The sequence below is a fragment of the Alligator mississippiensis genome, chromosome 16 (assembly GCF_030867095.1).
Source record: "Alligator mississippiensis isolate rAllMis1 chromosome 16, rAllMis1, whole genome shotgun sequence".
NCBI lineage: Eukaryota > Metazoa > Chordata > Crocodylia > Alligatoridae > Alligator > Alligator mississippiensis.
This window is the reverse complement of record NC_081839.1, coordinates 2,194,512-2,218,576: the sequence shown is the minus strand read 5'-3', so window position 1 is coordinate 2,218,576 and position 24,065 is coordinate 2,194,512. Positions and strand designations below refer to the sequence as shown.

At 51.0% G+C, this 24,065-nt stretch overlaps 1 protein-coding gene across 2 annotated transcripts in view; it reads left to right on the top strand.

Moving 5' to 3' along the window:
• The window catches only part of GNG7 (G protein subunit gamma 7), a 104,174-nt gene that overhangs the window by 13,754 nt on the left and 66,355 nt on the right, over positions 1-24,065 (top strand). For both annotated transcript variants that reach the window (XM_006272111.4, XM_006272109.4), the window contains exon 2: positions 4,546-4,617. The gene's annotated coding sequence lies outside the window, so the exon portion shown is untranslated. The remainder of the gene's footprint in view (positions 1-4,545; positions 4,618-24,065) is intronic.

The following is a 24,065-nucleotide window of genomic DNA, read 5'->3' as shown; positions in this document are numbered from 1 at the left end:
GCTATTGAGAGTTTGGGATGAAAGATGAGCCAAGGTTTTAGTCTACAAATAGGCATTTTGCATATTCAGAAAGGGCTGTTAGCACGTTTTGTTCCGACAAAGCTCTCGAGCACAGCGCAGTTTTTATGTTTTCTCCAAGTAGTGTCACTCCAAATCCGAGTCTGGGCGGCTGAGCAGCAATAGTAAATTGCAGTGCAAAATCAGATATTTTTGAAGAGGGTTTTATTGTTTGGCGCTACATCCTGCAATCCAAATGACTTTTATCCTTGACTAGCACAGAGTGAAGGAACCGGGATGCCAGAGCCAGGGGCTCTGTAGCTGCCACTGCCGTTGCATTGTGCATCTGCTGGGACGGGCGAGTGCCGTGGTACGCCTTATTGCATAGGCTTTTGTCAGCGCGGTTGTGAAAATAAAGCAAGTTCTATATGGCCAGAGGGAGATGTTCTGTCTTGCGGAGGCATGTTCCAGCAAATAACAATAATACATTTATAGCTGAGCAGAGGGCCTTGGGCAACGAGGTTCTTCCATTATTGTCTAATGGCCAGAACGAGGCCGCTTCCATGTTGCTTCGTGTTGAAGCGAACCCAGGCAGGGTTATTACCGCGCTGTGGCTTTTCTAGTTTATTAAAGATATTCGTTTCCACTCGTCCCGGGTTGATGTCCCTCTACCTCGGCTGGTTTCTCTCTGCGCATTAAGCCTGCTCCGGCTCTCGTTCGGGGGGTAAAGCGAGAAAGGCAGCCGAGCGGAAAAGGCGAACGAGGATGAAACATATGGTGCTTCTGACGCAGTTTCCACTCCATGCCCGGTGTGGGGCCTTGTGGGCTTTCCACGTGTTCGTGGTGGCAGGAAACAGCTGCAGCTTCTACGAACCAAAATGGGTTGATTTAGCCCTGTCTTGGTCCGTGCTTTCTCCTTGCAGCCGTCGGAAGCCGGGTCCTGCCTGCGTTACGGTTTTCAAGGGCATTGCACGTGCGAGGTTCAGCGCGGATCCGCGACCTTGGGGGCTGCTCTCGCGTGCAGCTCCTGGTTCACCCGAAATCCCTTGTGACCTGCGCGGTGGCAGGGGTTTGTCCTGGGCTGTGTCTGGACCATGGGAGCCAAGAGCCGGGGCTTGAGATCAGGACGATATGGAGCCCTTTCCCATCTGATCTGTAGCATGCTTTGGATCTCCTCCTGCCTGGCTTTCCCCCTTGGACCGTCTGAACGACATGTGACCGTGCATACTTCGGCATGTCGAAGGCAGCAGTATTCTGCCCTCCAACAAAGGTGACACTCCCTCGATCCAGATCAAGGGCGACCGCTTCTTTTGTTTCCCGAGATCCCTTCTCTGCTGCGGTGGAAACACGGCGGAGCTGCAGCAGGAATACGCAAGCACCCCGGGCTTCCTGGCGACTCGAACTAATGACTCCTTTGACTCGAAATGCATCACTGCTTTAGCGTGTCAAGCCAGCCCGCCGACCATGCACTAGCCTCTTTTTTTTTTCTCTCCTTTCTCTTTCCTGTTAATCATTAAGGACACAAACAACTCCCTGTAGGAAGCCAGCCCTGCAGTCGCTTGCCATCACATGAGCTCACAGCATCTGTATTTTTTTGAACTGTTGCCATGAAAACAGATTGCAGAATCGCAAGTAATGGCACGGTGAGGCGGTGGCCTAGCAAGGCACCAGTAGCATGGCTCGGCATGACAATGTGTTTTTTTTTTTTTTTTCCAATGACAGGCAGCAAAGCAAAACTCGCAGAGACTTTTCAGATAAAATGACGGCTTTGCTCCATGTTCATTTACCTTGATTGCAGTTAATGTGTGTTGAGCGGTAGATGCCTTTCGTCTTATCAGGGGTGTAAGGTGTAGCTGTGAGAGCACACACCAACTGCAAGTGCTTCCTCAGCTTGACGAAGGGCTTTTAAACCCAAAAGTTTGCTAAGAAAAATGTTTCCAACTATTTAAGTTGGTCTGGTAAAAGATAGCAGGTTCACACAAAGAAACTTGTCTGCCTTCAGTCTTATCTATGCTTTCCTTTCAAGGATGAGAGTGTTGGTGTGTACTGGTTTCAGATGGCCACCAGGATTTATCACCCTGCACTCTGGGCACTGATGGCAGCAGTGCAGTCGCCCTTTCACCTTAGCAGTCCCACCTTATTCCCTGGAAATGATCACCGGTCTAAACCGCACAGGTTTCCTTGTTCCTCTCGGACCGCAGCACAGCTTGAGTCACGATCGCTCCTGCAACGCCAAGATGTGGTCTGAGGACTGAGTTCCCAATACCTACTCTGACCTCTCTCCAGTCTTGGAGATCTCATTTTAAGACTGAGAGCTCTTCCAATGGATGTCACAAAGAGAGGTGATGGGCGGGGAGAAGGGACTACTCTACTACATCCTTTCCTTCCTGAAAGATTTGGGTTTGTGCCGTGCTGCTCCTCCCAGCATCGAAAAGAGATGAGATGGCAATCAGGGCTCCAGCCTCTGAGGAATCATGTTGGCCAACCAGCCCTTGAAAATATAAGACTTTGGTGTTTCCTTGCTATCCTGGATCGAGCATTTCAGTACACAAAACTATGGACGTCATGCAGTGTAAATCTTTGCCATGTTGGAGCTAATGCCAAAGCTGTGGTCAGGCATGTTTGAGTCAAACACTGCAGAGATCCTTGAGCAGAGGAGCAAGACTCCACTAGTAAATCCCTCTTCTCCGTTGGTTTTTCTTTCCCCCCAGAGAAGCAGATATTGAGCTGCACGCTTCTAAAATATTAAACCAATCCGTTTGCATACAGAGTGCGTCATCTGGGGGCTTGAAGTCTTGACGGGCTGGCTTGGCTGGACTGTGATTTTTGGAAAAGAAATGTCTAGACAACGTACTTTACTTTGTGGAGTATGCTTTGTTTGGCTCAAAATGACATTATTGGGTTTCCTTACCTAAATGTCATTGTGAACGATTGCTGGGTTGTTGGCCTAAGGGCCTAGGCAGGCCAGGCTCTGTGGGTAGAGGTGATCTCTTTTATTAGATGAGCTCAATAGTCAGAAACAAGTTCTGTGCAAGCTTTTGGGCACAAACACCCATCTTCAGGCATTGGCAGACTCTGCTGGTCTGAGATCTCCAAGGAATGAGAAAAGCTAAAAGTGTGGCAGGATGTCAGTGAGAATGGAAATGGGTAGAAATTAGGCAAAAGGTAAAGTGGGGAAAGGAGGGGGGAACAAAAGCCAAAGGTGGGTCAAGGAGACTCTATAGTAATAATGATTCAAGGTAGAAAAGAGCCTGTGTGAGAAAAAGGAAATCAGGAAGACAAAGAGCAGAAAGGGAGGGGAGAAAAAGGGGCAAGGGGAGGTAAAGTGTAAAAGGTCAGGTGGATTTTTTTTTTCTTTCTAAATCATCGGGCTTAAAAGAAGTGCGTGCGTCTTTGGCACAAGCACCGTGCGGGAGAAGCGAGTGCAATGCTATGGAAGCGCTGGCCTGTGGCTAAGTCTTCATTCCTTTCTAAGACCAGGTCTCCAGGGGAAGCCTTTGTTATTCTGGCTGATCTCTCCGAGCTCTGTCCTTCGTGTTTGGAAAAGCAAAATGCGTGTGCGTGACCAAGTCCTTGGTATTCGTATTGCCCGTGTCAGCAGAAGGGAAGTCATCTGTGATGCCACAGTGGATGACTGATTAAGCACTTGGAGGATTTGCTCATTCCTTACTCGCCTGATGATGGATTTTAGAAAAATTTTGGGGTTTTTATGCCAGGGTTTCCTGTGGGGAGGGAGCCATCTGCCGGCATGACTGAGAAGGACAGAGGCTCAGCTCCAGCTTTGCATCCATGGCAGTCAGCATCAGGACCCAGAGAGCTTCCAGAGCAGCGGCGTCTGGTGGCTGCTTGCCCAGCCTGAGTATGACCACTGGGGACCATTACTTTGTCAGGATTCGGCCCTCGGAGTCCCTGGGGCTGGCAGACCATGGGCTGTGAATGGGTGTGGGTGAGAGCGGCAGGAGGTGCCAGGGGGTGGAAGGCCGAGTCCCTGGGCTCCCCCAGGCAGGCAGGCCGCTGGTGAAGGTGTGCAGGGCAGCAGGGGAGGTGTTTGGAGTTCAGGGACCTGGTTTTTTTGTAGGATTAAACTGAGGCAAGGGTCATTTTATGCAGGGTTAAGCTTCCTGCCTCTCCTCTCCTTGGATGAGCCAGCTAGGGTAAGAGTAGGAGATAAAAATGGGGTGGAAAACCATGGCTGAGTATATTAGGGGCATCACCCCAACCCATGCATTCCTGTGGCAGGTTGATATGTAGCCTGAACAGTCCTGGCCGGGCACCAGGTCAACACCTGTTCATTCCTAACAAATATTTAAGTCTAATTTAATTTTCAGTAAGGCTCAGTATTACCCTTACCTTTCCAGACAACCTCTGTTCTGTCAGTGCCCAGAAGCTGTCTCATGCACGTGGCTGGTGTGTCCGTGCCCATCATTTGATAGGTGCCAGCTGGGCATGAAATGCAGTATCCGGTTGGGTCCTTCAGCCCGGTGCAGGAATACGGCACAGGCTGTAACATACTGATCACTGCAAATTCTTTTCTGTCCTCTCTCCTAGGAAGTGTCATCTTTCGAGCCACTGAAAGCAGCTGCCTCGGTGCGGAAAACCGTTGCTTTGACCTCTGAACAGGTATGTTTTATGTACCAGTATGTGACGAAACACCCTAAGCACCCGCCTGCCTTTTACCTTTAGATTTAACCTGTGCCTCTGTTTTAGCTGCTCCGTGTGCTCAGTGGCTTGCAGAGCATGGCAGCAGCAGGATGAGAATCCAATCAGATAATTTACCAAAAGCCTAAGGCTGTTCCCATCACTTGCTGGCTGTCCTTGAGCTTGCAGTCTGAATTGGCAGAGGGTGATCTGTGCTGTGCTGTCCTCTTGGAAAGCTGTGGGCGTGGGTGGAAAGAGCAGTGACGCCGGCAGGGAGGGGAAGGTCACAGCTCTATCCTGACGAGACTATCTGTGTGGCCTGATCCTGCGGCCTAATGTGTGGCCATGCCGTTTTTCCTGGTGCAGCACAGGCTTGCCGTGGCCGCGACACCCAGCTGCAGACACCATATATTTATGTGACAGCAGGGAACATCTGGTCTTAACATCAACTTTCCGGACTCTGTGCAGGGGTGCTTTCACCGCCTTTCCTGTGTGTCCGGCAATTACCTTCTAAAGCTCCACGTATTGTGCTCAGGCTCTGTCCCTAAATACTTGTCACACTGTTTCCTGACCGCTTTTCTTTGGCGCGTGCATTTTATGTAAAGTACATCAGCTAATTGTGACCACACTTCAAGTATCCCCTTATTAAGGGATGGCTGAAAGGATCCCAGATTCGGTGTAAGAGCATAAATGTGGTCGATCTTGGCTTCTTAAGAGAGCGCCAAGCAGCAGCCTGGTTTCCCCAGCTGCTACACAGAAAATTGTTTGAACACTAATCTGAGATTCAGCTAAGATCTGCAGATTCAGAGTTTCTCTGTTGCCTGTAGGACTAGTGCCTGGAGCTTGTTGACAGACACAGATCACAGTCATACTCATAATGTTAAACAGTATAAAAAGTGCTTTCTCTCTCTCTCTCCCTCCCTCCTTTTCCCCCTTAGTACAGTCTTTGAGCACGTTATGATCTTTACTGTGCATCTCCACTGTATGCTAGGAGGAAATACTACTCTCCTCATATATATATATGGGGACCCAAGGCATAGTGAGCACGCGGGTTGGAGTCTGTGGTGGAGCAGGACATCCAAGGAGCATTTCCAGAGACCCATGGTAGTTTCTGAAGCTCTGCACCTCTGGATCTTGCTTTCAGAATAATTTCTGGTTGGCCTGTATTTTCCGTTTTAATTTCACCCCGTTCGTTCTATAAAGGATACCAGGGTTTGTATCATCCTACGTCCTCTTTCGCCTCGATTGTTCACGTGTCCTTTCATGCATCCCTCATCGTGTTTCTTCATGCCGCTTTCTATCCATCTTCCCACACAAATGTCTAATCTGTTCCCTTAAGACTTGTGTTTTGGTCTTTCTGGAAGTCCTCCTTTTGTCCGGTCTTAAACACAAGCCCACCTTGGTATCTGCACCCTGCCGGTTTTTTTTATAGATTACTCCAGAGCTGTGGCTTGGCCCTACGATAACTACTTAGTCTTCTGTCCTTGAATTGTAAGTCCCATTAAAGTAGCTTAAAATACTGTCAAGATGACTAGGTAAATCTCACCTACCTGGAAAGCGACTCGCCCAGGTCTGCTCCTTTCATGTGGGAGACCCATCCTCGTGGTGTCCTTCTTTCACACTAACCTCCTGAAACTGGAAACCAAAGAGCTAAGAAGCAAGTACTTTAAGGTTTTGCAGTGAAGCTCTTGGAAACAATTACTCGCTTGCTCTGACTCAGTCGCTCAGGTGGGAACTATTTTTGAGCGAGATGCCACAGTGCGTTGGTCCCTCGGGCCCTTTCGCCTCGCTGGCAGTGGGTTGTGGCTACAGATATTCAGATTGCCACACGAGGGCAGTGTGCCCTTGGAAACAGCAATCGGAGCACAAGCTTGTGCTCAGTGGTATGAAGGGGCAATCACAACTGATTCTCCATCTGCTACTTATCCTGGGTCCTAGATCCAGTAGTGGGTATTTGCACCTTAAAACGAGGCCTGAGGTTGCTTTCAAGGGATTGACTTCTGACTAATGAATGGGTTTAAGCTGCTGGCACTCATCTGGCTGGCTGTTTTCTCCAAGAACATATGGCCAAATGATAGAAACACATCCATCCCCTCCTGCATTCCCCTCCTGGCCACCTGCTATGCCCGAACTGAATTCGGTGCCAGGGTCGCTTAGCTGATAAAGCCCCTGGATTGGAGCGGAGCTCGCACCTGTGGGTCCTGAACAGGCTCCGGATTGAGTCCAAGCATCGTGAAATCGGAAAAGTGCAGTAAGAGGTCACGTATTTGTTCTTCTGATCACTGAGTGTCGCTGTAGGGGAGCCTGGTCTGAGCCAGTGGCGAATCTGGTGCTAAGTAGGGGACATACCTGGTCACTGGAGCAGTGAGGTTTTTGGAGGGTGGGGAAATTGGTGGTGAACTTAGCACTGTATCTCTGCTGGGCCTTTTTTCCCCTCCTTCCCCCCCGCCCCCACTTTGAATTAGGCCACGTGACCAAAATCTCACCCTTACATTTAGCTGCTATTTTCAGGATGTGTTGAAGAGCCAGCTTTTGTTCCATTCAGCTCTTGGAGGTAAGTAACTGGTGCTTCATCACTGGAGCTCATTCAGCTTTCTCACTACGACTGTCTTTATCCAGGAAGCCATTTTTTAGGGCCAGCTATTCTTGTCGTCTTCCTGGGATTACGTGAAAATTGTTCTGGTGCTGACCTACATTTTGCAGAAATAACGGTGCCGAGTTTCAGTTATCACTGTCATATCAGGTACACTCCCCCCCCGGCTCATTAAGACATTTATCTCATTTCCTTACTAACTGACTCTGTGAAATTAGATCTTTGGCTTTTGCTCAGCCTGTTGAAATGAGGGCGTTTTTATTCTATAAAAACGCATTGAAATAACCTTGGGAGCTCCTCGGAGAGAGAGCCCCCTCCCAGGAGAAGTGTTCACATTTAAAAACAAAGCAATTAACCTTGTTTCTAAATCCCTACGGCCTTTTATTAATACAAGAGTCTTGGTTCCCGTGTCTCATCTTTGCAATTCTCCCCCATGCCAGTTCAGCGCTGAATGTCGTGCATTAACTCCTGTCTGTTCAAAGTACAGCCTAGGAGGGGAGGGGATGCTCTGTCTTTAGAGGGTAGCTTTTGGCTCGGAGGCCAATCGGATTTACCTCCGAGCCCCGAACGGCTGGATTACGGGAGCCTGGCTCCGCCGTTCCAGTTGGCTTCACTGGCCCGTCTTGCCAGAGTGATTCCAGCGCAGAATATTGTGTGTGCAACCCGGTCATGGCCTGGGCTGTAAAACCTCCCGCCTGACCACTTGAATGGTTGTAAAGCTCTTGATTTCACCCCTGCTATTTACCAAGTACCTATTTCAGTTCCTTTCTGCCACTTCAACTGGCTCCTGTTTTGCCTCCGTTTCCTCCCCACGCACAGAGGCTCGGTATGCAGTTTGAAGTCATCCCAGCTGGGAGGAGGTTGTTTCAGGACCACATGAAAACAACATTGCATGTCCCTGGCTAACCAGACGGAGGTGTCCAGCTTACTTAACCGAGCACCTACAGTAAACAGCATGAAAGTACAGGATATATTTTAAACAACAGCCGGTTTGTTTTTAACACCTGGAGGCCTCTGTGAAAACGAGGTGCTTTTTATTAAGAGTAAGCTTTCTTTAAATATAAATCTGCCCTGGAGCAGACCTTCCCCGCGCTGTTAAGGAAAGCTCAATTGACTTGTAAACAAGCTCCCGTCGTGAACGGATGTGCCAGATGAAATGGGTTATGATGCACGTTAATAATGCCCCTCGACTAAAAGTATGGGCTAATAGTGGCCTCTGCTTTACCCCTCGAAGTCCCGGACCGGTGGTGCGGGTGTGCATACCAGGCCCGGGTGTTCTTCATCTTTTTCCTTTTCTGTACAAACTTTTCCTCCATAAGCGTCTAAAAAAAGCCTTTTGATTTAAATATAGAAGCTGGGATGGAAAAGGCATGGAACTCATCTGGAGCATCTCCTGGCCAAGGAAAGGACTGTTTCCCATAGCACATTTTTCTTCCTTGAGTGGGTGAATTGAATTTTCCAGTCTCTTTGAGGAAATTGGCTTCCCTGTAGGTAGTGTTTTTAAAAATAGTTCAGTGTTGCCAGTGAAACAAGTTGTATTCTTTTCCATGGATCCTGCCTCCCTTCAGCGTTGCGCCGCGCTTGCTATCTTAAGCCGTGGAAGTGTTTATGGAGATATTGTGAAGCAGGGTATGGAGCCCCAAATATTTACCAAGGGCTTTGGCGTTCGTCCTGCTTTCTAAAAATGAGCAGTGGGATGTAGCTGTTGGCAGGGTTTATTGTATAAACGTGAATCGGTTCTCTTCTTCCCCTAAGAGGGAAGCCTGGAAGGAGCAGCGCATGGTAGCGGCAGACGAGTGCTCTGCACAGAAACCGAGGTGGCTGCATGAGCACTGCTGCTGTCACCACGTGCACTGCAATCTTGAGCAATCGGACCCTGTGTCATTGGAAGTGCTGCCTCATCCTGTGCCCTGTACAGTCCCTCGAACCTCCTGACCCCTGGGCAGCTCTTTGGTGGGCCAAGCATCTTCCCCTTGGCCCCTGTGTGAAAGGGACCCATGTGCCGTGGGGACTGAATGATACTACCTTTCTTCCAGCAGTTGCCGTATTCAGCCTCTGTCCTGCTGGCTTGCTGAGTGGATGCGAGAAGCAGGTGTAGTTCAGTGCACTGCCTTAAAGGGAGATGTGAAATCCTTGGAATTCGTTACCGCGTTTCCTGTTTGGCTGGTTGGCTGGAATGGTTCCTCCGGCTTCCAGCCCTAGATAACAAGCCCTGGTGGTGTGGGTTACCGCTCGACATCAGGGAGGAAGGTGTCCCTTTGCATGCCTCGGACTCCAAAGGGCCTCGAAACCAGACCCGATTTCTAGCAGGTTCACAACTAGCAACTTGCTGCAGTGTCACGGAGGAGGAAGGGCTGTGGCAGCTGGTACCGAACGAGTATTACGGGCCGTGCACTGGAAAAGCAGGAACACCGCAGGGGGCAAGGGAAGGGCCCCAAATGCCAGCTCCTGGCAGGGCTCGTGGTGGGCAGCTCCGCTCACCTGCCAGCTTCTCCCTTGGCCTGATTTTCAGTGGGGGCTGCTGGATGATGCCGAGCCACTTTTTATATTACTTTAGAAAAGTGAACAGGTTTTTTTGGTTTTGTTTTTTTTTAAGGCGGTCTGCCTCTCAGCGTCTCTGTCACATCCCTGTAGTGCCCAGGTGCTGTGCACAGGGATTGCAAACGGCGTTCGTGAACCCATTGAGCCATTTCAAATAAAATAGCCTTACTCATACAGGAGCCCCTTCAGCGAACTGTGCCCTTTTCACTTCCTAAAAGCCTGCTTTAGACCTTGGTCCTATGACCTTCTAGCCCAGAAGTGAGTTGAAGGTAAGCCATGTTGATATACTAGATGGTTATTTAACAACACCCTTAATTGCACCGCTCCCATGAATCAGGATCATGTGCTGGTCCATTCCAGGCCCTGAGTCAGTCGCTGATGCCAGCAGCACTGCTTTAATTAGCCTGTAGGTACAGTATGTGACATGTCCCTACATTTTTTGATGAGCATCTGTTGAATGGAATCAGACTTGTGTCCTAACAAACAAGCCTCTGACTGTCCGACAGCTTCATCTGCCATTACATCACGGTGCCCAGTGAGGCAGCGCGGGCCAGTGGTTAGAGCATCAGGTCGGAGTCAGGAGACCTGGTTTCAGTACCAGTCATCTGCTGCAGTTGTCGGGCCCCTCCTGAATTCACCCTCTGACCTCTCTCTGGTCTGGTCGGAGAGAAATGTGAAAGTCCTCGGGAGGGATTGATCTTGCCTTGCTTTTGGTCTGGGATTGCCCGGATCTGCGAGGAAACGGGGAGCTTGGGCAGCGTCAAATATTTGACCTTTCTAGCGAACCGCAGAAGCTGGAAGTAGCTTTCCAGCTGCCAGGAGCTGAAGCCTGTGCATCTGCACATCGACCTGGCAAGTGGAGCAGGTTTGAGCAACATTTTTCTGGCTTCCAGCAAGGGTGCCCTTTCCGAGCTCCCAGCAGATGCCTGCTTATGTTCCTACCACTCACTGCAACCGCTTGTTCCGCAGGAGGACAGTGATTACCGGTGGCGGTTGTACTTATTTAATGTGCTGCCGTTCAGCCAGCCTGGAAGTGACGGGAAAAACCAGCGCAGCGGCTGTACTAACCAGGAGTGCATCCAGTTTCAGTTCATGCTCTTGGCTCCCGCGCTCTTGTTTTTCCCTGAAGGGCTGCAGGCAGTAAACAGGATTTGGTGCTGTCACTCCTTTCTCCGTAAGCCCCGTCACACTGCTGGATGCCTCGTGCTTTGTACCTTTGGGCCGGGAGGGATCGCATGGGGAAGGAGGGGGCCATATTTATCGCAGCAGCCCAAGGTCATGCTTGTTTTCCCTCTCTGGAGCAGGAACAGGCTAGCCCCTGGCCTGGACTCCTGGAAGCCTCCACAAACAAGGCTGGTTTGTGCAGAAAGCCAGAGGTGGAGCTGTGTTTATCTGGTATCTCTGCAGAGAAGGGTTTTTTTCCTCCCTGTGAATCCACCCCAATTACGCTAATTCTTTCACCTCTGGCTTTTGTTGCAGAGACGTTGGGACCGAGTGTGCAGGCAGGTTATGGCAGCCGCATGTGGTGTTAATCAGGGTTGGGGTTAGGATCTGCTGTGCTTGCAGTGTGTACAAGCGGAGAGGGGATAAACAAGGGACAGGCTCCCATTGGGGCCACAGTCCTCAGAAGTGGGCCTGGCAGCAGGCCCCTACCCAGGGCATGCGAGGCTAGCAGGCTAAAGAGGAGATTAACCTGCTGATCGCTGGCTTGCAGGCATGAACTGCTTTCTCCTTGCCTTGCTAATCTAACATCCAAGCCACCGAGATGCCCGGCTGCTCCAGACAGGTCTCGGGGTCTGTTGTGCTAGGGGCTGTACCTGACCTCAGCGATTGCCTAGGCTGCAGTACAGTAGATTATAAAATGAAGGTTGCAATGGACTGTGAGCCAACAGAGTGCCCTGGGTGCAAAAAAGTCAGCAGTATCGTGGGGTGTATTAAAGGGAAGTGATTCTTCCCCTCTAATCGGCGGAAGTGAGGCCTCACCTGGAGTCCTGCATCCAGTTTTGGGCCCCACGCTTCAAGAAGGCTGTGGACAGACTGGGAAGAGTTTGGTGCGGTGCTGCAAAAATGAGCAGGGCCCAGGGAGCAAGGTTTATGAAGAAAGGCCGAAAGAACTCAGGTTATTTATCTAGAGAAGAGAAGACCGAGCGGAGATTCGATGACAGTCTTCAAATCCCTGCAGAGTCAGTGCAGAGAGGATGGAGAAGGGCTTTTCTCTGTGACCGCAGGGGATTGGGTGGAACGGCCTCAAGCTGCAGCATGGGCAAATTTAGGTTGGAGATGAGAAACTTTCCATCTCTGAGGGCAGTCAAACATTGGGACAGGTGGTGAGATCTCCATCCTTGGAAGCTTGCTTAGACATGTGGCTGGGTTGGTTTAGTGGGGGCTTGACTTGATGACCTTGTGGGGTCCCTTCCAGCCCTACTTTCCTACGATCCTGTGACCTGAAGAGATCTCCCAAACTGAGGACAGAATCCAAAACCTTTAGACAAGGATCTGAGGCCATGCCAGGAATATAAACTTGCCTGTCTCCGCTTTAAACTTGCCATCAGGGAAAGGTCAGCCCGATCTCACCACCGGGCCGGCCAACGCTCTGGGTGGTAGGTCAGAGCCATTGATCTGATATCTCTGCTTGGCAGAGCCGGGAGGTTTAGGAGCAGTCTGCTAATCAGTGGAGTGGGGACAGAAAACCTAGCCTTTTAGCTTAGAGCTTGATAAGATGACAATGATGATGATGGATGGGATAAAATGTCAGGGTAAGGGGAGCCTGGACTCTGACCGGGGAAGTCCCTTCCAGTCCCGTGCTCCATCTGACCATGGCGTGTTAAAGCAGCTTAGGCATCGCCTCTGTAGGAGTAAAACACAAGTGAGTACCGCAGCATGTTGTCCCGGACAGCTGTGAGCTAGATTGAGACGCCCTGACAGTTTTAGTGTTAGCTGCTTATCATCCGCAGCTGTGGGTGTAGCTGCAGAGTACGCCGGTCCTTGCAGATTATAACCTGCCCTGGGAACTTCTGTGGCCCCTGCCTGTAATCATAGCCCATGTCAACCCACGCCCCCCCAGTACAGCTGCATCTGGGCAAACTTGCTTGGGGTGACTGAGTTCAGGTCGTCAAATAAAATGAGCTTTGGCACTTTCTCCTGCAGCGTGAAGATGGCAGCTGCCTTCTTCAGCAGCCTGGTATTTATCACCTCTAACCGAAAGCCAGAAGCATTTCAACAACTGTGCATACTTTGCAAGGTCTGAGTAACTTGCTATTTAAATCTGTTTGCAGCTCACAAGCCCTAATGGTCCCTACTATCCCGGGGTGTCGAGCCGCATGGAGCAGCTTTGGTTTGGGTTGGGACAGAGGTGGGTTTTCACTGAAGACACATACTGCTCCTGCCACTCTCACGCTGCCGTGGTTCAGCGCGTGGTATGGTTAAAAACTCGAGAGATGAGGCTCGTGTTGGAGAAATGAGGAAAGTGCTTTTTTTTCCCCTCGAGGAACCAGGTGATGGAAGAGCTTGTTTCGAGGCTAGCCGGACTACGCACCGATGCTGATTTGCCGTTCTCTCCCAGAGTGGCCCGCTGCTGGGCCGGTTTGCAGACCGCTGGTCATTCAGAGCACCGGCCTACTTAACTCAGTGGTTTGGAGTGGGTAAAACGGGGGAGCTCGGACTCCAGCACAGTTCGTGGTTTAGGAGAGCAAATGCTTCAGTCTTTGATATAGAGACGGTGACAGGCAGGAGGCAGCAGGACACTTGGGGAAAGTGCTTTTCATTCCTTTCCATTATAAAAGACACTTGATATTGCATGGAAATAGTCTAAGAGCATGCTTGTGTATTGATAGATGAAATTGCCTTGGGCTGGCAGAACCTTCCACCCCCTCCGCCCCCGGCAGTGATTTAATTAGCATGGAGATGCGTGCAGGGGCTGCAACCCTTGGCTCAGCTGGCAGCGGTGTTGCAGGATGGCACTGGCTTCAAGACCTCCTTTCCCCACGTTCCTGGTGGTTGGGGGCACTTCTGGGTTCCCTGCTCTTCCAGGTGGCCTTGGCATGGCAGAGGCAGCTTGGAGGTCAGGCGGTTGCAGCCCAGCTGCTGATCCCAGGAGTCAGTATTGCATTATACGGCCCCAAGCTGACTGCGTGGCAGGGAAGGCCCACCTGACAGTGGGAAGCAGCCTAGGGAAATCGGATCCGTGGTGCATGCTCGTAGCTGAAGCTTGAACTTGGCTGGAACCGAGCGGGCCTCTGCTGCTTCAGCGAGAATCCAGCACGCCGAGCCACGGGCCGGCCAGCTCCTGCTTTGGCATCTGCTATTTCAAGGAGGGAAGAACGAGCAGAATTCAAGCCACCTGTTCCCCCCGGGTCGGCTCTGCCCTGGCTAATCCCGCAGGGGGGCACCGGGGCCGGAGGCTTCCTCGGAGGAGAGCACGTGGCCAATGTTATGGAAAATTTTGCTGCGCGAGGAAGCGGCAAGGGCACATGTTGCTTTGTAACGGGAGAACGCGGAGGCCTAAAGCGAGGCCTGTGTGACTGCTCGCCGGGCCTCCGTCCTGCTAGGGATTGCTGTTAGCCCCATCTGGCTTCCTCTGCTCCTAAACCGGTAGAGTCAACCCTGGCACGGGAGAGTACCCTCCCTCCCAGCAGGCTTCTGCACTGCGGCCCCAGTCCTGGCTGGAGCCTGGATGCCTTGCTTCTTGCAAAATGTTCTGGAGCCTGTTTCCTGCCTTGTCTTGCCCTTGCAAACCCCCTTGGATCAAGGGATTCTCAGCTTGTGCGCCTCATCCCTTGGCCCTCCAAAGTGTGGCTTCATGTAAGGTCATTTTGAGAAGGGAGGTGAGGGCTGGAGGTTTATTTGAGGGTGTTTAATTATACAGGGCAAGAGGAGCTAACCCTCCCCCTAACCCTGTTTTACCCATAGAAGCAAACTGAAATGTCAAGGAAGGAGCCGGGTTGTGGGTTGGGTGCCTCTTGGTCACCAGCATGGTACTGCAACCCTAGATCCCCGTTAATAGCAAAGGGAGGGGAATACGTGGAGTTATAAAGGGCACAGAGCCGTACAAAAGACAGCACATGGCTATTGCAGATGATCCCTGCGTGACTGGAGATCGCCCCTTTCTTCCTAGCCCAACTCTAAACTGGGGGTCGATACAAGTGAACAAAAGGGGAGTGCTGACTCATTTAGGCACGTGCAAAGTGCTGGGCGAGCTCCAGGGTTGCTCGCTGGCGACGGAGAAAGTTCCCTCTGAACCAGCGCTCTCGGGGATTGCTCTTTCATCCCAATAAGTGACGTCAATGTTGCTTGAAAATATTTACCTTCTGTGCTCTGGCTGCACGGATGGGCTCCGAGCACTTGGCTTCTATAAGAGGAGAGTGCAGGGGAAGGGAGCGTGGGAGCCCGTGGCCTCCATCCGAGTGGGGGAGAAGTGCCATGTTTGCACTCCACAAAACATTTCTGTTTGTGCTCAGACGTTCGCGGGGAAAACAAGCTGACTCGGATTTCGGCTCAGCTGGGTTCTTGGAACAGGTCCATAACGCTCACTCACAGCAGCTTTGGCTTTACTGCAGTAAGCAGGGCTGACCGGAAAAAGGTTGAGCAATGTTTTTACTGGTAGGCAGGAAGCCTTTCTTCCGAGGGAGAGTCAGGAGGCGATGTGGGAGAGGAGACTCTGAGTGTATAGAGAAACAAATCCCACCTTTAATGCTTCCTCTCCTGGTTTTTAGTGCTGTCCTAATGCAGCTCCAGGTTGGTCCTGCTGTGTTAGCTCTTAACAACAAGGAGGCTGCTAAGGGCCCATGAATACCCCCCTTCCCCACTGCACCTGCAATACAGATGTGCACGTATTCATCTCCGCGAGCTGCTTGCAGCGGGGAAGGGTCAAGCTCCTGGACCCCGGAGCAGATTTGCTTCAGGCTGCCCTTTTTGCATCCAGTTGAAATGGGAGACAAACGGGGTTTTCAGAGGCCGCAGATTCAGGATTTCCTGGCCCGACCTGGAGGGCATGAACATTACTTATTAAACCCACACAAACACAAGCACCCATGCCAGGGCTCTTGAGGCACCAGGACCTGCTTGGGAACACGGCGACACTCGAATGGATCGCTGCATTTCAGAACGTCCCCGGCACTGTGTGTACCTAGAGGGAGAATCGGCATGGCAATAAATGAACAATCGTTACTGTGGCAAACAAAGACATAACATCCACTTCCATTACAGCGTTGCTATAATAAGATGGCTGCCATTACACAAAATATATTATCCCCAGTCTGTGACTTCCGTAATATTACCCTGTCTATTGAATGCGTTGCGGGACTAGTAACCCTGTTAACTCCAGTTCACTCCAAAGTAAATCATAACTTTTGATTCTCCTTGAGCAAGGAAGCCTGAAGGAAGCAGGGGCAGGTTTCAGTTGCATGATGAACAGGAGGAGTTCCCATACCCTATCCATCTCCCACTCTCTAGTCATCCCAGATCTGACTTGCATTGGCACTTGGGTTTTGGAAGTTGCCACAGCCCAGATCGGGGCTGGACTGGTGTCACCCCTGTCAGCCTTTTAGCCCTCTTATTAGTTCTCCACTCGGCCAGATCCCTGGCTCTCCTCCTGCTTCCCTTGCGTCTGGATGAGCTGCTCTCTGTTCGTATGCAAGGGAGCTTCTCCTGTTGTGCAACAGCGATCCATCCCGTGCATTGAGAAGAAAGAGCTACAGGCTCTGCAGGAAGTTTGTCCTCCTTGGCCTGAAGACAAAGGGGCTATTTGGAGAGTGGTGGGGGAGTGGAGCTGGGCTTTGACTCCAAGGCAGGAATAACAGAAGATGAGGGAAATGAGGTGCTTTAATTGGGTGGTAAGGGGGCTAAGCTTCTCTCTTCTTTTAATTCAGCCGTTCTTGAAATCTTGTCTAGCCATTAACTGACAGTACAGGAACAGGAGATACCCGGAATAACCAATGCCAGCTTCGGACTAGCAGGCTTCATTACTGTGCACTAGACCTCATGAGACACACTGGGAAACGTTGTACCTTCTCCATGGCTTTTAATTAAGCTGAACGGTGGTGGTGGAGGCAGCAGCTTCCATAGATGATTTAAGGTAAGTGCCCCATTAGTTCACCACCAGCTTCTCTGAACATTGATCATAGGTGAGCTGCACTTTCCTGGAAGTATTCAGCTGGGTAGAGCTGTAATTTGTCCCCTTGCCTGCCCCTGCTGAGCTTGGCTTTTGCAAGTCACCTTGTCTTCTGTCAGAATTACTAAACTACCAATTCTGAGCTCCCTTATACACATACAGCACTGGAGACTAATGGATCCTGCAGTAAGCAAGTGCCAATTAAATCTTCGCTAACTCTTCAGCTGGAGTCATGCCCGCGGCTGCAATTCATTCTTGGTGCTAAGCGACCACTTGAACTCCTTGCATAAGAGACTGGCAGTGCTAGCGAGTTCGAGCTGTGTTGAAGGAGGTGACCTACAAGCTAAGTACTGCCTTCGGGCTGTATCACCTCCCTGGAATCAGAGGTCTATCCCAACAGGCAGTCTTAGTTGGCCATTCCTCTGAAGCAGATGAGCTGTTTCATGTGGCTCTGTCCTGTTCTCTTCACTGAGTCAAGGAATTGCCTGGGGGTGGATGAATGAGTCTTGGGGAACTCTTTGTGCCAGGCATCCAGGCCCAAAGCATGAGCCACTCGCCTACTGATGCATAGCTGCTTTGCTCTGCACCAGACATCATTGCCTTTAACTGGATAAAGTGCTTGGAGATCTGGTGACAAAAGAGCCCGGATCAATGAATAATAGCACTGTTTGGGAGCAGATGCTGGTGCGCTCCATCCCGTTGTCCCAAGGAGATGGGTTTTGGTGAAGAGTGTGGTTTGCGGAGAGGGAGCCTAATTGGTAGCCAGATTTGCCCTTGCCTCTTGTACTCTTCTTTCAGGCACTTCAGGTGAAGTTGCCAAGGGGAGATGCAGCAGCTCTCGGCCTGGCAGAGGCAGCCTAGGGGCACCTGCCAGGCCGAGAGCTGCTTGGTATGAACTAGTTGCATCGAGGAAGGTTTAAGTTGGATGTTAGGAAAAACCTTCTCATGAGCAGGGTGGTGAAGCACTGGGACAGGTTACCCAGAGAAAGGTGCGGGCTCCATCCTTGGAGGTTTTGAAGACCCGGGTAGACAAAGCCTTGGCTGGGATGATGTAGTTGGGGCTGGTCCTGCTTGGAGCAGGGGCTTGCACTAGATGTGACCTCCCGAGGTCTCTTCAACCCTCATTTTCTCTGATTCTAGATTAACGTATCATGGGGAAATCGTGGAGACCGGGACAGCCACGTGCCTGGCTGCATTTTGTGTACATGAGTCTCTCCAGTGTTTACAGTCAGCTCACTGGATTGCAAAAGGGTTGCGACAGACTGGATGCATGCGCTGCGTCTATTTAATCGACAGAGGGCACTCTTAAACCGTCCATCCGGTTTTGGGAGCTGCAGGCACTACTATGGAGCACAAGGCCATTCTAATATAGGCCTGTTATTTAACCTGAAGTAACTTAAGCACACTTAGTACTAAACAAGGAAGCTCAATTGACTATAAACTTGAAGTGCAAAGTCTTTCAAATGCTGCCACGAGGGTGGTGGTGGGGCGGGGGTCTCTGCATGTTTTGGGGGGTAGCTTTGTAACTTTATGCCCCAGGACGACTGTGCGGAGCACTCTGGAGAGACCTAAAGCAGCAGGCAGAAAGCGGGCCCTGCTTCTGGTTCTGCTTTGCTCCAGCCGAGCTGAGCGTGATGGGGTGGTCCATGAGCAGGGCCTCCAGGCACTAAGATGCAGGCGTGTGCAGCTGCAAGCTCCCAAAGGATGCAGCTGGCCGGGAGAGGGCAGCACTTGGTCCTGTTGCATCTCAGCTGTTGTGTTGTTTCTGGCCCGCAGATTCCAGCGTCCCAGGGACTGAACACCACAGTCTAGACTAACTGACGGGCAGAATTCTTCTCCTGTTAGGTAAGCAGGGAGTAGACAGCCATTATGCTAATTCTCAGCCATAATCTTCCTTTCTGATATTTTTCAAACTGTCTAAACAAGGACGGTGCCATTTTAGACAGTGCAACTTGCAGCAAGACGCTGGGATGACTTGCACCCGCCCTGCCCTGCGACCGGCACGCTTGACCGGACTCGGCCACGACAGGATGAGCCTTTTTTGCCCTCAGCAGCTGCAGTGATGCATCTGGCCTCCTCCTAGGGCTAGGCCATAACACAGGAGTGGCCAGAGAGGTGGTATGGGCAGCCCCTGTGTGTGACACATGGCAGATCTAGGAAGAGACAGGCAGCACAGTGGCCAACGGGGCAGAAAGCAGAGCAGCAAATGTGACCCAGCGGTCTTTCCTGCCCATGTGCTGGGGGACTGGACCCGATCTGTAAGGTCCCTTCCAGCCCCTAAAAACCGGCGAAACTATGAAATCAGGCAGGGAACGCGTGGAAGAAGTAAAAGGAATAAGTAAATCAGCTAGGGAGCACAGTGCTAGGAGCAGAAAGCAGAGCAGCAGATTGGGCAGAGGAAGGTTATCAGGGTGGCATCTAGGGAAGGTGCAGGGCTCATTGATGGCACGCCTGCTCAAATGCTTGGTGTCTGCTGCAGTAGCAGTTCAAAGGAGCAGCCCCAACAGTGGCGGATGTGAGCTCTGGCAGGATGCTGGAGTATCTGCATGGATCCTGTTATAGGAAAGCCCCTTGCAAGTCCACGGACACGCTAGGTTTTATGCTCTTACACTGGGGAACTGAGTGACTCATGCATGCACTGTAGAGCCTTTCCCACCCGGACCATGGGATCTGGACAGCGTTCAAAGTAATCCTCGGGCACGGTTGACTGCCGCAGCCTGTGCGAAGCGAGTTACGTCTGACTCGTTCTCTCATGTTCCCTGGGGGGTTGTGGGGAGGGAATTGGTCAGGATGTGTTGTCAGAGGTGGCCGAGGAAAGGCAGCGGGCTTTATTCTCTCTGGAGGGCAAAAGACAGACCTTCCCAGGGCAGCGGCTCCCCGTGGCCGACGGCGTCCCAGCACCACGCTGGGGATAAGTGGAGGCTGTTGTGAAGCTAGCATTTTCTCCAAGCATTGACTTTTGTGCAGTCAGTGCTATTGAACTGAAATCTTTCTAACCCGACTCAGTGACTAGTGCCTCTTCCCCCCAGTTTGGTTTTACACAGCTGGGGTTACTTAAAATCTGCAGGCCAAAGTGTGCTCGTGCTAAGTCCAGGAGGGACATGGCAGTGTCCTGCCAGCGCGCTCCTCCAGTGCTCCTCTGCTATCACAGTCCCGTGTAGCAGGCTTCTGTGTCCAGTGGTTATGCTGGGGTCCCTGTGAGCCCCCTGCTAAGACTTTGGTCCCTTTAGTGACTTGCCAGCAGGAAACACACCTGGATTTTTGTCTCATAACATCTGGTGACTGTAATCCTCACTACTGCCATGAAAGGGAGCCTCCAACTTGCTTCAGCTTAATCCTATCCAAGGCCACGCTACCTTATCTGCGAGCTGGAAACCTGCATGCTCTCTGTAGTTTGGGATGGAAACGGAGCCGTTAGCAGCTTTGTGGGACTGAAACACTTTTACTTCTTGCCCTTGAGCAGCATTGCACCCTCTGGGAGGAAGAGCACTCACGGGAGAGCTCTCATGCAATCCTCTCCCAGACCTTGCAATATTAGCCTGACATAATTAGCTGGAATGAGAGGTAAGCGGAGATGCTGTGCAGTCGGGGTGGGTACCTGGCAGCTCACCAACCAGGAAAAATTTCACATTCCTGCGAGTATCACGTGGGAATCGACTCTTTTTCCCGAGAAAACATTGGAAAGCTTCCTGTAAATACTAACCTTGCTGAATAGGCACGTGGCTTTCTGGGAACTGCCTGAATGCAACGCAAAGGGGTTTTAACCTGCATGTAAATATGTGACACTGTTCAAGCACGGGGCCTTTACAGCCAGTCTGTCCTGTTCAGCTGCTGGTGCTCCAGGTTGGTCCGGAGGACTCTTGCAGCCGCAAAGCTGGCAGCTGCTTTGGTGCAAGCTTTGCCCTGCAACTGGTCTCCAGGAGACTAAGTGACAGCGAGATCCTGGAGCATTAGCTCTTAAACTGATTCCTTTGATCTGGATGGGAAACTAGCGTTGCAGAATCTGGACTTGGCCCAAAAGTCCCCACTAGCAAAGGTGGCAACAGGAACGAGGACCTGACCCTTGCTCTAACCACTGGACACGCTTCCTCTCCACTGGGGCCTCTCTTTGGTGTCCGGTTTCACTCGTCCCCTGAAGCCACCCCTCCCGTGATTCGAAAGTCTTCCTCTCGCCCGTGACTTCCCAATTAGTGCAGTTCCTAAAGGCTCTGGCGCCTGGTTCCTAGCATGTGCAATCTCTGCGAGCTCTCCGGAGCTGGTCCAGAGAAACCTTTCCAGCTCTCGCGCGCTCATCTGCAGGCGTGTTTATCTCCCATCTGAAAGAGGAGATCTTACGCGAGGGGGTGAAGCCCTGCTGAGTCAGTTCTTACTGTCTCTTGTTTTTGCCCTGCCACCCTCCTACACGCTCCACCTGCGCACTGGGCTAACCTTTAGCAACTGAAACCTTGATGTGGTTTTTTTGGAGCCCTGAGGAGCGGTAAACAAAGCCTCGGTTGCCTTTTTTTTCTCTTGGTCTCAGCCCTTTGCCCCGGTGTCTCGGCTCCAGGATGACATTCCAGCAGCAGGCACGGCCAGACTCGTCCTGTAAGGCCTGGAGATGCGTCCTTCGTGCTGACGTGTGAGCCTGCCCCGTCTCCGTCAAGCTGGCCAGCCGCCAGGGTCATCCAGGCAGCCTCGGCTTTGAAAGACAGAGCCTCCCTGAAACCAAATGCATCTGCGTGCTAGCTACAACTGAGCTCCCAAGTGGAGGTTTCAGTTTCTGATGGCACGAAGAGGGCAGCCGGTGGGCCCTGCTCGGCTGGGCAGAGGCAGCTCTGGGATAAAGGGTTTGGGGGTTCGGCCCGAGAAATGCCGGGTAACGTACGCTGCAGTATTGCACTCCAGGTGCGAATGGCACGAAACAGTCGCCTGCACCTGCATCTAGCCGGTCCTGATTTGACCTGTGTGGAGGCAGCCTTTCCTTTCCTCTTTGCGAAAGGGTGTTATCTAAAGCTGTTCCCATCTTAGCGCGCAAAGTGCTGACTTCAGGGCTCTGCAAAGCCCCATCCACTTATGGAGTTAGGAAACCAGGGCTGCAGCGCTCTTCCACCTACCCCACCGCCGTGTCTGGACTTGTAGACAAGACAGGAAGACACTGTCCTGCCGTAAACTCTCCGTCTGTTTGAAATGCAAAACCTCTGCCAGTGTTTCCTGGGGGATTTAACTGTGTAACCCAACCAGAGAATTGTCCCAGTTGTCTGAGGAGCCTCCGTTGGCAAAGCCCCCTCCCCGCTGACATTTACTGAACTCTTGTTTTCCAGACAAGGGCAGGTTTGGCTTTGATGGGACGGCCCATCTCCTCTATTGAATTGGTCTAAATATAGATGCACATTAAGGCGCTTCAGCAACGTTAAGTTTGCATAGTTTCAGTTGGTCTCGCGTCCCTGCACGGGGCTGTGTACAGCTGTTTTTCTTGCTCGGGTCACAACGAGCTTGCATTCCTCAGCCTCTGAGACAGCATTCCTCTGCACCGGCTCATGTGTTTAGGATCTGTTTAAATGTTATATCCCAGAAACCGTCTCCAAATCACTTAAATGACCAGACACCTTTATTAGCTACATTCAAACTTTTTCCACCCCCCCCCCCCTCCCCTTTCTGGCATCCGAGGTCTTATTCCTACTTACTAAAAAAAGGGTGCATTTTGGCAACTTTCAGTTGCTATAGTTTAATATGTGGAATGAATTTTGCATCCCAAAATACCATCTGATTCAGTCCAAGCTGCAGCAGCTCATGTATTGAGCAGTCAGCTGGTTCAGTTGAAGGCCTGAAGGGAAAGTTACTTATTTTATGACTGGCAACGGTGACTGGAGAAATCGGCCCTGGTTTGGATTCTTCCTCCTTGGCTCACGAGCTGTTCTTTCCTTCACGGCCGGTCCTCCCCAGCAGGACGCTTGGCATCGGGGATTCTCCACCTGGGTGCCCCGAGATCCTTTCGGGGATGCCTTGACGTACTGTGCAATGTTAGCACTATTAAAGTGTGACAGCATGAGTCACAAGATAAAACCCTGAGATTTCAAATAGGAATCCAGAGTGATCAGCTGTGGTCTCTCTGGGTTCTTCGTAACGGAAGAATTGCTCTAGTTTTTGCCTGCCCTCAAAAAAAATACCAAGTGAAAACTGAAGAGCTGGTATTTTCTGAGGGGTGCCTGGAGTCTAAAAAGGTTGAAAACGTCCACTTTATTATTAGTAGTAGTATTATTATTGTTATTATTAATAATAATAATAATATACAATCTGTATCTATTGTATGCTTGTAGCTTTGAAAGGCCTCAAGGAAAGTGTGCGTGCATGAAATAACACTTCATTATTATTACACTTCTAGACCTGTGATGCTGTCTGCTTTTTACCGTCTGCAACTCAGCACCTGAGTTTTCTCACTACCAGCAAGGGTGAATAATACTGCTTTATTTCCCTTTGGTGTTTCCATGCACACTAGCTGTATATTGCTTTGAGGTCACATAAGTTGAAACAAGCACAACCCTTCTTGTCCAGAATCAAAAGATTACAGGACATCCTGTGCCTCCACCGCTTCTTCCTTGACATTACTCCCAACAGGCTGTTTTTATCTTTCTTCCAGTGGGACGTGGTGAAATGGAAGATGATTGATTTTAGTGTCTGGTACACTCATTCACACAAAATATGCATGCGTTCCCTGTCTCTTGGGGCACGACGAGCCGTTTTGTTCAGTCTGCCTTTCTCTCATCGCTTGCATTTTCCTAGTGCTGTTCATTCGGAAGGACCCCAAGCGCTTCTGCAAGTGAATGCGTGCGGTAGGTGCATGAATGCAGCACCCCGTGGCCTTAAACGTCCGGCATCCTGAGCTCGGCATGGTTGCACTTGGGGCTGTATTGAAATAAGTCAAATACTTCTTTACCCTGTGTGGATTTGGAGGCATGACGCTACTCAGCCCAGTTGGAAGTTGGGCCAAGAAGCTGCTGTGAAAATCGTTGCACTAGCAAAAGTCTGATGAGATTATGAATTACAAGCACCCAGGATAACTTAGATAGGCAAAAGATAACATTTGCATTGCTGTACTGTGCCCCCAGGGCTGCATGGAGTGCCTTGACGTGTGACTGGCAGCGATTGCAGACACAACCCGAGAGGTCTCTTCAGTCCCATGTAGTTTAAAAATGGCACGTTAAGGGAGCT